This window comes from Lemur catta, chromosome 7, assembly GCF_020740605.2.
Source record: "Lemur catta isolate mLemCat1 chromosome 7, mLemCat1.pri, whole genome shotgun sequence".
NCBI classification, from domain to species: Eukaryota; Metazoa; Chordata; class Mammalia; order Primates; family Lemuridae; genus Lemur; species Lemur catta.
The window spans coordinates 63,922,605-63,933,409 of NC_059134.1; the positions used below are offsets into that span (position 1 = coordinate 63,922,605).

Genomic DNA, 10,805 nt, shown 5'->3' on the forward strand with positions numbered 1-10,805 from the left:
TATGTTTTTGTCTGCTTTATCAAAGATTAGATGGCTATATGAGGATGGTTTTATATCAGGATTGTCAGTACTGTTTCATTGGTCTATTTCTCTGTTCTTATCCCAGTACCATGTTGTTTTAGTTAATATAGCCTTGGAGTATAGCTTGAAGTCTGGTAAATTGATGCCTCCCAATTTGTTCTTTTTGCTTAAGATTGCATTTGCTATATGAGGTCTTCTCTCCTTCGATACAAAGCATAGAATTATTTTTTCTAGTTCTGCAAAAAATGATGCTGGTATTTTAATAGGGATTGCATTAAATATGTAGATCACTTTGGGTAGTATAGACATTTTAACAATGTTGATTCTGCCAACCCATGAGCATGTTATGGTTTTTCACCTGTTTACATCCTCTGCTATTTCCTTCTTCAGTGTTCTGTAGTTCTCCCTATACAGGTCTTTTACCTGTTTAGTTAAATATATTACCAGGTATTTTATTTTCTTTGTTGCTATTGCGAAGGGTATTGAGTCTTTGATTTGGTTCTCAGTTTGACTATTGTTGGCATATAGGAATGCTACTGATTTCTGTACATTGATTTTGTAACCCGAGACTTTGCCAAATTTGTTTATCAATTCCAGTAGTCTCATGGCAGAATCTTTGGGGTTTGCCAGATATAAGATCATATTGTCAGCAAAGAGCGATAGTTTGACCTCTTCTGCCCCCATTTGGATGCTCTTGATTTCCTTCTCTTGTCTGATTGCTCTGGCTAGAACTTCCAGCACTATGTTGAATAGAAGTGGTGATAGAGGCAACCTTGTCTGGTTCCAGTTCTAAGCAGAAACACTTTCAGTTTTTCCCTGTTCAGTATGTTGTTGGCTGTGAGTTTATCATATATGGCTTATATCATTTTTAGGTAAGTCCCATCTATGCCTATTTTGTTAAGTATTCTTATCATAAAAGGGTACTGAATTTTGTCAAATGCTTTTTCTGCATCTAGTGAGAGGATCATATGGTCTTTGTTTTTGCTTCTATTTATGTGGTGAATTACATTTATAGATTTGCATATGTTGAACTGTCCCTGCATCTCTGGGATGAAGCCCACTTGGTAGTGATGGATTATTATTTTGATAAGTACCTGAATTCGGTTTGCTAGGATTTTGTTGAAAATTTTTGTAGCTATATTCATAAGGGATATTGGTCTATAGGTTTCTTTTTTTTGTTGCATCCTTTCCTGGTTTTTGTATCAGGGAGATGGTGGCTTCATAAAACACATTGGGGAGGATTCTTTCCTTCTCAATGTTGTGGAATAATTTCTTCAGGATAGGCCCAGTTCTTCTTTGTAGATCTGGTAAAATTCAGGTGTGAAATCATCTGGTCTGGGACTTTTCTTTTTAGGATGGTATTTTTATTGCTGCTTCAATTTCAGTATTTGATATTGGTCTGTTCAGGAATTCTATTTCTTTGTGACTGAGCCTAGGGAGACCTTGTGTTTCTAAGAATTTGTCCATTTCCTCCATGTTTTCAAGTTTATGTGCATAGAGGTTTTTTTTATAGTATTCATAGATGATATTTTGTATTTCCATGGTATCAGTTGTAATTTCCCCTTTTCCATTCTTGATGGGGCTTATTAGATTCCTTTCTTTTCTGCTTCTCATTAATTTAGCAAAAGGCATGTCAATTTTATTTCTTCAAAGAACCAACTTTTTGTTTCATTAATCCATATAGTTTTTTTATTATTGATTTCATTTAATTCTATTCTGATTTTTGTTATTTCTTTTCTTCTGCTGGGTTTGGGATTGGTTTCCTCCTCCATTTCCAGTTCTTTAAGATGATTCATTAGATTGTTGATTTGTGATCTTCCTGTCTTTTGGATGTAGGCATTTATAGATATGAATTTTTCTCTCAGGACTGCTTTAGCTGCATCCCACAGATTTTGATAACTTGTGTCTCCTTTATCGTTTAGTTCAAAGAATCTTTTGATTTCCATGTTAATTTCCTCCTTAAGGAAATAATAATTCAGCATAAGATTGTTTAGTTCCCATGACTTGGTGTAGAGATGAGAGTTTCCATTCGAGTTGATTTCTAATTTTATTCCACTGTGGTCTGAGAAGATGCATGGTATAATTTCTATTTTTTTAAAATTTGTTGAGACATGCTTTGTGGCCCAGGATATGGTTGATCTTACAGAATGTCCTATGAGCTGATGAGAAAAATGTATATTCAGTGGTTTGGGAGAAGAATGTTCTACAAATGTCAGTCAAGCCCATTTGTTCTAGAGTTCTGTTTAAGTCCATTGTTTCTTTGTTTATTTTCTGTTTGGAGGATCTGTCCCGTTTTGTCAGAGGGATGTTGAAGTCCCTGGCTATTAGGGTGTTGCTGTTTATCATTTTGTTTAGACCAAGTAGGATTTGCTTTATGAATCTGGGTGCACCTGAGTTAGGTATATGAACATTTTAGAATTGTTATGTCTTCTTGTTGAATTGTACCCTTTACCATTATATAGTGACCCTCTTTGTCTTTCATTACTTTTATTGATTTGAAGACTAAGTTATCTGACATCAAAATTGCCATGCCTACTTTCTTTTGACTTCTGTTTCCTTGAAATATTGTTTCCATCCCTTCACCTTGAGTCTGAATGTACCTTGTGGGTTAGATATGTTTTCTGAAGCCAGCAGATACTTGGCTTGTGTATATTTATCCATTCAGCCAGCCTTTGTCTCTTTAGTGGAGAATTCAAGCCATTCACATTTATTGAAAGAATTGATAAGTGGGACAGATTTCTGTTCATCCTCTTGAGTTGAACTTTGTTGCTTTGTTTTCTCTCTTGAACCATTGTGGTATCTGGTGTTTGACCTTTAGCTTTTGGATGATTTTACACTGGTGAGTGTTTATTGTGCTGATCCATGTGTGCTGTTTTGAGTACTTCCTGGAGGGCAGGTCTTGTCTTGATGAATTCCCTCAGTCTTTGCTTGTCTGAGGTCTTTATTTCTCCTTCATATATGAAACTTAGTTTTGCAGTGTACAAGAATCTAGTCTGGGCATTATTCTGTTTGAGAAGAGTGAGAATGGGGCCCCAGGCTCTTCTTGCTTGTAAGGTCTCAGTTGAGAAGTCTGCCATTATTCTGATGGGTTTTTCGCTTGTAGGTTACCTGCTTCTTTTGCCTTATAGCTCATAGGTGGGCCTCTTTCGTGGTTATTTTGGACAGTCTGATGACTATGTATCATGGTGTCTTCCTGTTTGCAATGAATCTCCCAGGAGTCCTTTGAGCTTCTTCTACCTGGATATATAGATTTTTAGCAAGGCCTGGAAAATTTTTCTCCATTATATCCTCAAATAGCTTATCCAACCCTTGTGTATTTTCTTCTTCACCCTCAGGGATGCCTATAATTCTCATGTTAGGCCTCTTCACATAATCCCACATTTCTTGTAGGCTTTGCTCTTGTCTCTTATTTCTCTGCTCTATCGTTGCAACTGACTTATTTAATTGAAAGGTGTCATCTTCAATCCCTGAGATTCTTTCTTCTGTTTGATCTACCCTATTCTTGAGGCTTTCCACTGTGTTTTGTAATTCCTTGAATAAATTCTTTATGCCCAGAAGTTCTGTTTGATTATTCTTTAATATTTCAATTTCTTTAGTGAATTTTTCCTCCAAGTCCTAGATTTTTTGTATGTGTGTGGTTTCTTTGTGTTGGGTATCCATTTTCTCTTGCATACCATTTAGTTTTCTTACAATCCATGTTTGAAATTCTTCTTCCGTCATGTTAGTGTTCTGAATTTTGTTGATATCATTGCTAGAGGGCTGGTGTTCCCCTTTGGGGGTGTGCTTTCCATTTGATTCTTCATAATTCCAGAGTTTGTTCACTGATTCCATCCCACCTGGATCAGCTGTTGCTTTTTATCTTTAGATTTTTGTTTAGATAATGACACACCCAGTTTAGTCTATGAGCCAGTAGGTGGTGTTTGTGGGTGAGATTTGACCACACCCTTTATGATGAGTCAGTAGATGCAGTAAAAGTGTGTGCAGAATGACCTCCCTCTCAGTAGGTGGCACTTGCTGGGAGGAGCAAGCTGAACTGTTGTTTTGGGGTCTTGTAACCAGCTCTCCTTTCTCTGGAGAGGCACTCTGTTGGTGGGTGGGGCTCTGGGACTTCCAAGTATGTCCTTATTCTCCATATCAGCAGGGCAGGTGGAGGAGTGAGGCTGAGTGGGGCTGGGTTGGGTAAGCCTTCCCTCAAGCTCCACAAATGCCATTAGCAGGGGTCAAAGGTCTGTTCTTTGCTTCTGGGCAATCCTGCCAGGGAGGGGCTGAAATGGCCCCACTCAGCCAAAAAGTCTGCATGCGGGGGTGGGGCTGTCTGAGACCTGCAGTCTGGTGCAGGCCTTGCTCCTTTCCACACTTCCCTATTCCAGGATTCGATAGTCACAATGCTAAACTTCAAAGATAGCTTTGAGCTTAATCAAGGTAGATATTTTATGATAAATTTGGAGTCAGAGTTGGAAAAATCTAATGTCTGGATTTGTGGGATGGGATTTCAAGGTGGATGCCTCCAAAGATTTTGACTTTCAAGATATCCATACCTTGATGCTGCAGAGATGACACAACGCTGCAGCCTAATTAAGTGCAAAAGGCTATAGAAGAGGTACCCCATCATGAACTGCCTTTACCTCCTCTCCTCAACACCAGGATTACAAATAGGGTTATCACAGCACAACACAGCGAGGGACACACTGGGCCTGACAAAGAAAGGAAAGGAGTATACCACAAAGGAGCTGCAAGACAAAGCACACCTGCATCAATAGGGACCAGGGAAAAACTCGCGGTGCTAGATTCTGAGGGTGCTGGACCAGAAGGCTGATAAAGAAGACTGGATAAGCAAGAGTTCATTGACTTGATCTGGGGAGAAAAGGTAGGAACTTTGGCAGCACGGAGGTCTAAGGTACGTACATGTTGATGGATGCATACAGTGGGCATGAAGGTCTTTGTATCCCACAATAAGACCCACTCAAGAGATAAAATGACTCAGCCAGTTGATGTTAGCCTGTTTCTGTCAGCAGCCACCCCAGTACTGGCATGATGACCCCAAGAACAAAGTGGCCTAGCAGCAGAGATAAAGGCTATGCAAAGGCCCAGTCAATAAGGATTCCCATTGACCAAGGCCAATCATATTTATTAGTGATATATTTTGGACTGAATTGTGTCCCTCCAAAACACATATGTTGAAGTTCTAACCCCCAATACATTGGAATGTAACTGTATCTGCATACAAAGTCTTAAAATAGGAAGTCAGTGTTAAATGAGGTTATAAAGGCAGAGTCCTATTCCAATATAAATATCAATGGTGTTCTTAGAAGAAAAGGAAGACACATTAGGGGTGAGTTCACAAGCAGAAAAGGCTATGTGAGTATATAGCAAGAAGGAGGCCATCTGCAAGTCAAGAAGGAAGACCTAGAGAAATTCGATCCTGTTGGCACATTTGACTTACACTTCCAGCCCTCAGAGCTATGAGAAAATAAATTCCTGCTGTTTGAGTCACCCAGTCCATGGTATTTTATTGTGGCAGCCCTACCAAACTTATGCAGGACAGTTTCTATCTCCTCAAAAAAATCACAAATCAATAAATAAATACAAATACACTCATATACATTTAGAATTAATGTAACATGATTTCAAGTTATAATTCATTAAACAAAAATTCAATCAATTCTATATGAATTGAAGTAATACCAAGGAGCAATTCAGGTGTTTAAGCCAAGTTTAATATGTAATAAAGACTCAATGAAAAATGACTTGGTATTTATTAAACCATCACAAACTCAAAAAGGTCTAGATGTCACCAGGTTACAGGTGCATAGGGGCTATCCCTAAATAAGATACAAAAACTGTAAGACCCACCCACCCAACATTTAGCAGATATGTATTGTTAGTCTTAATCAATATCACTATCATATTACACAAACTATTTTTAATTTTCATGTGAATTTGAATTACTTCCTATTCAATAATAATTACTTCAATCAATAATATAGAAACTTAATTAAAATTTATCCCAACATTTTCCCCACACTGAATATGATTCTTACATAGCCCTAAAATGATTTGGTGATATTTTCTTTTCTAGCTAGATTGCACAATAAATTATGACAAAAATTTAAAAGACTAAAAAACACATAATGCCAATTTTGCCAATAAACTTCTTAACACACAAGACAATTCTCCTCAAAAATTCTCCTCCAGGTGTGGAGACATGTGCCTGTAGTTTCAGATCCTCAAGAGACTGAGGAAGGAGGATTGTTTGAACCCACAGACTTAAGGCTGCAATGTTCTATGATCATACCTATAAATAGCCATTGCACTCCAGCTTGGGCAACAGCACAACCCTAACTCTAAAAACAAAACACAAAAAAAATCTAAATTACTCCTAATCAGTCTGTTTGCCTGCACTCAAAAAACATGTAGCATGAAAAAGTCTATGAACACAGAACCACCACTGAAAACCCGACTACAATAAGCCCATCACCATCATCCACCAGGTGTTAGATGTACTGTTGCACCATAAACACACACTTTTTTAAGACTTAGAAGTTTGACCAACAAAAATTGCTATGTTATATTTCAATTAGATAAGATTTTATGTCTATAAATAGGTAGAAATAGATATATATGTTGATATAGATATCTACATGTATCCAAAGGATAGCACCTTCCTTTCACAAAAGTCACTGACCTCGTATTTTCAGTTGACTGTCAGCCCAAAGATCATCCATGGACTATGTATCACTACTCAGCTTCAAATTCAAAGAGAATGGGCATGACTCCCCTGACCTTGGGAAGATATTTAGGATTACCTCAGCAGTCAAAGACCTCCCCATAAGAAGAAGAATTCAAGATTTTAAATTACTGTGTATTGTGTATATTATAAGGGGAAATCAGACATTAGACGTTCCCTGAGATATTAAAGTTACTCCTAACTCTGACATATTGGAAATCCACCACAAACATATCAAATTTGGTATCACAAAAAAGAGAACATTCCCCATCACTGACTACACCTACAGGTAAAGAGATTCCCAAAATCTTGGATGCAACTGCTAAAACCACTGTGTTGATATTGGCCATGTCTTCTGAAGGCTGAGTGCAGCAAGCAGAACACTAAGGGAACTTGAGCATACACACAAAAATCAGTCAAGTAACAACCCCCTCTGCACACTACCTTTCAGGTCTCCTAAGGCTTCCTCCTCGGCACTGTTCTGTGACGAGTTCTGTTTGGTTAAGTCTTGTGCCTATCCCATATCCCAAGTCTGCTCCAAGTCTTGGGGCTAATATCTTGCCTCAGACCACTCTCTTTTTATTAATTCAAAAAGTATTTATTAAGGATCTCCTTTGTCCAAGGTGCTGTGCTAGGCAGGTGGTACACAGTGTCAAAAAATTCATACCGTCACTGTCCTTATAGAGCTTATTATCAAATGTGGCAATCAAACACCAAACACATCACACATTTAAATGTATTAAGAAAGCTCAAGGTAATAAGCCCCTAATAATGGAAAAGAGAGAGATGGGGTCCACAAGATGTACTTAACATTAACCACGCAACTATGAATGAAGAATCACAAAAAATTTCAAAGCACTCTTTTATTCCAGATTATGTTATATGTTTCAAACTAATATAAAGTCCTCAGTGGGGAAAGATTCATCAGTAGCTCCTTTCATGGTTCCAAGTCTTGTGTATGGCGTCTTGAGCTTAGAATTAGGAAACACCTCACAATCAGCTTGATTGGCAGAGGGACCCCCGATTTTCTCCCACACAATTCTACTCTCCTTAGGTGCTTTTCTTCATTATCCCACCATTCTATTCTGTAAGTATGAAATGTTCAATTGTTTCAACATGTAGAATTATTCATTCTGGGAAAGACCACTGAGTTAGTGATTTGGCTCCAGAACCATAGAAAATACTCACAATTAGCTAATAATACTTGTTTCCCACAATAAACAACAAGAAGAAATGCATCATTCATTGTTTATAAACAAAGTGTCTGGGGTATTTTGCCATAGAAATGGAAATTTAACGAGTCTCTACAATAGCAGTCTGTAAGTGAAAAAATTCTACGAATTGAGATTTCAAGAAAATTTTCATGTAGTCCTCTGGTCACCAACATTGGATGAACATTTGGAAAAAGACCCAGAAAAATCTGCTTTTCGATTACAATCTGTGTGAGTCCATGAAGTAGAACCAGTTTGGGCCCCCAAAATATATACACATTTTTTACTTATTTATGGAACAAATTTTCACTCCAGAAATAAAAATTTTATCCATTTGTTGGTCTCTTGAAGATCTACCTTGTTATAGAAGCACAGTGGCCTTCAGGTAAGTCTGAAGCAGCTACAATCATTTTGAAAAGTAATTCTGCAATAGCTATTAAAATTTATAAGCACACATGCTCTTCATCCCATCAGTCCCACTTTAACAAATCTATCACACACGTATAAACACATCAGTACATACGAACATATGGAACAAAGTATCTATTGAAGCATTCTCTTAATGAAAATAAGCCAGTAAAGATGTGGAAGTTCATAATAGAGGAGTGGATGAATAGACTGTGGTATGATATGTTGTTTCTATTGAAAACAAGTAACAGCAAGACTTTATTGAAAGGGAGAGATCCCTTGATATATATTCAAATGTGAAGAGCTCAACAAATTAAACATATTCACATCAAACTGTGATATGTTTTCACCATTTATTAAATTTAATTAAAGTACAATAGGGTAGTAGCCAAATAGCACATGGTTTCTCAACCACAGTCAGACTGTGTGTAAAAACACTTTTCTTTGCCATAATTTCATCAAAGCCCTTTTCAACTCATTGTTTCGCAAACTGTAAATAAGTGGATTCAGCAGAGGTGTAAGCAGTGAGTAAGCCAGTGACATCAGTTTCTTGGTTTCTGGTGAGTAGCCAGATTTGGGCTGCAAATAAGTCATGTTGGCTGTGCCATAGAAGAGGGTCACAGATGTGAGATGAGAGGCACACGTGGAAAAGGCCTTTTGCCTCCCAGTGGTTGATGGCATCTTCAGGATGGCATAAAGAATTCGAATGTAAGACAACAGGATCAACAAGAAAGGTACCATAACAATCAAAATGGTACCTGTGAAGGCATAAATTTCAAACAAGAAGGTGTCTGCACATGCAAGCTCTAGCACTGCTGGGGTTTCACAGGAGAGATGATTAATTTCACTGGGGCCACAAAAGGGAAAACTAAATACTCATGTGGTCTGCACAGTAGCCACCATGATCCCTGAGACCCATGAGAATATTACTAATTTCAAAAAAACCATTTTGTTCATAATAACTGGGTAGTTCAGAGGATGACAAATTGCAGCAAATCGGTCATAAGCCATTGCCCCCAGGAGAAAACATTCAGTCCCACCAAAAAGAAGAATGAAATACATCTGTGCAAAACAGCTCACAAAAGAAATCCTAGCTTTCTCAGTGGAGAGCACCACCAGCATTTCAGGCATGATGCCTGCACTGAAACTCAAGTCCACCACAGACAAGTTCAGGAGGAACAGGTACATGGGAACATGGAGGCTCTTGTCCAGAAAGATGACGACTATAATGATGGCATTTCCCATCAGGGTCACCAAGTAAATCACCAAGAAAACCCCAAAGAGCTGCTCCTGGAGTTCAGGAAAGTTAGAAAAACCCAAGAGGATGAATTCAACCACAGAGCTTTGATTTTGCCTTTTCATTTTTGTAGTTGAGCTTCATATTTATTGCTTTTATGGAAAAAGAATGTATAGTATAAAAGCACAATTCAATAGCTGTGAGTTCAAGTCTGGAATTCTCGACAGAAGATGTAATGACAGGCTCATTTTGATAGAACTTCAGGTTGGCAATTTTGAAGAGTGGTCAATAACTTGTAATGGTGAATCTTTAAAATACAAACAAAAAAACTGAAGAATTTTGGTTCAAAAATCTTGTTTTAAAGGTACAAAATGACAGTAGGTATTGTCTGGCAATTTTTTGCTATATAGGTTGGAAATTAAAAATGTTATTAAAACATACACAAATATCACATTATTTAGAATCCAATGTTGATTACATTGATGTATCCATTTTTGTGTTTATTTCAATTGTGTATTTGTAAATGAATTTTAAAGTAAAGCATTTCAAATTAGACAAATACCAAAAATAAGCAGGAAAATTTAAAACTAAGAATTCAAAATTAAAGCACATTTTTGATGAATATTTATTATAAATTCCAAGTTCAAAATGCATTATATTACTTTGTTAAAGAAGAAAAGTACAAATAATACATCTAAATGGATACAGAAACAATCAAAAGGAATTGAACTTCAGCTGCACTTATCTTAGATAAACATAAGTAGATTGGATTTCAAGCACATTGATTGCTGGGCAGGCTGGACCTGACTAATCATATTGAAGTTTTCCTCCATGGGAAACTTTAGGGGTTAATTCTCCATGGCCCATCCTGGTGACCATAACATGGCTTTCAGAGCTGTAGAAAACACCATTTAGGGTCATTTTGATCCTGTGGTTCACACCATCTCTCTCTCTCTCTCTCTCTCTCTCTCTCTCTCTCTCTCTCTCTCTCTGTCTACACACACACACACACACACACACACACACACACACACACACACGGAAGTTCATTAACTCGTTACCCACTCAACAAATGGTGATTGAGCATCCACCACACCACTGGCTTTTGTAGGTATTTGGGGAACTTTGTGGGGCTGGAAATACCACTAGATTGGGAGCTAGTCTGGAACTGGGCTCCAGCCCTGGCTCTGCCACTATCTCC

At 37.7% G+C, this 10,805-nt stretch overlaps 1 pseudogene; it reads right to left on the reverse strand.

Annotated features, from left to right (window-relative positions):
• Positions 1-8,784: 8,784 nt before the first annotated feature.
• On the reverse strand, positions 8,785-9,729 carry LOC123642399 (annotated as a pseudogene).
• Between the last annotated feature and the right edge of the window lie 1,076 nt (positions 9,730-10,805).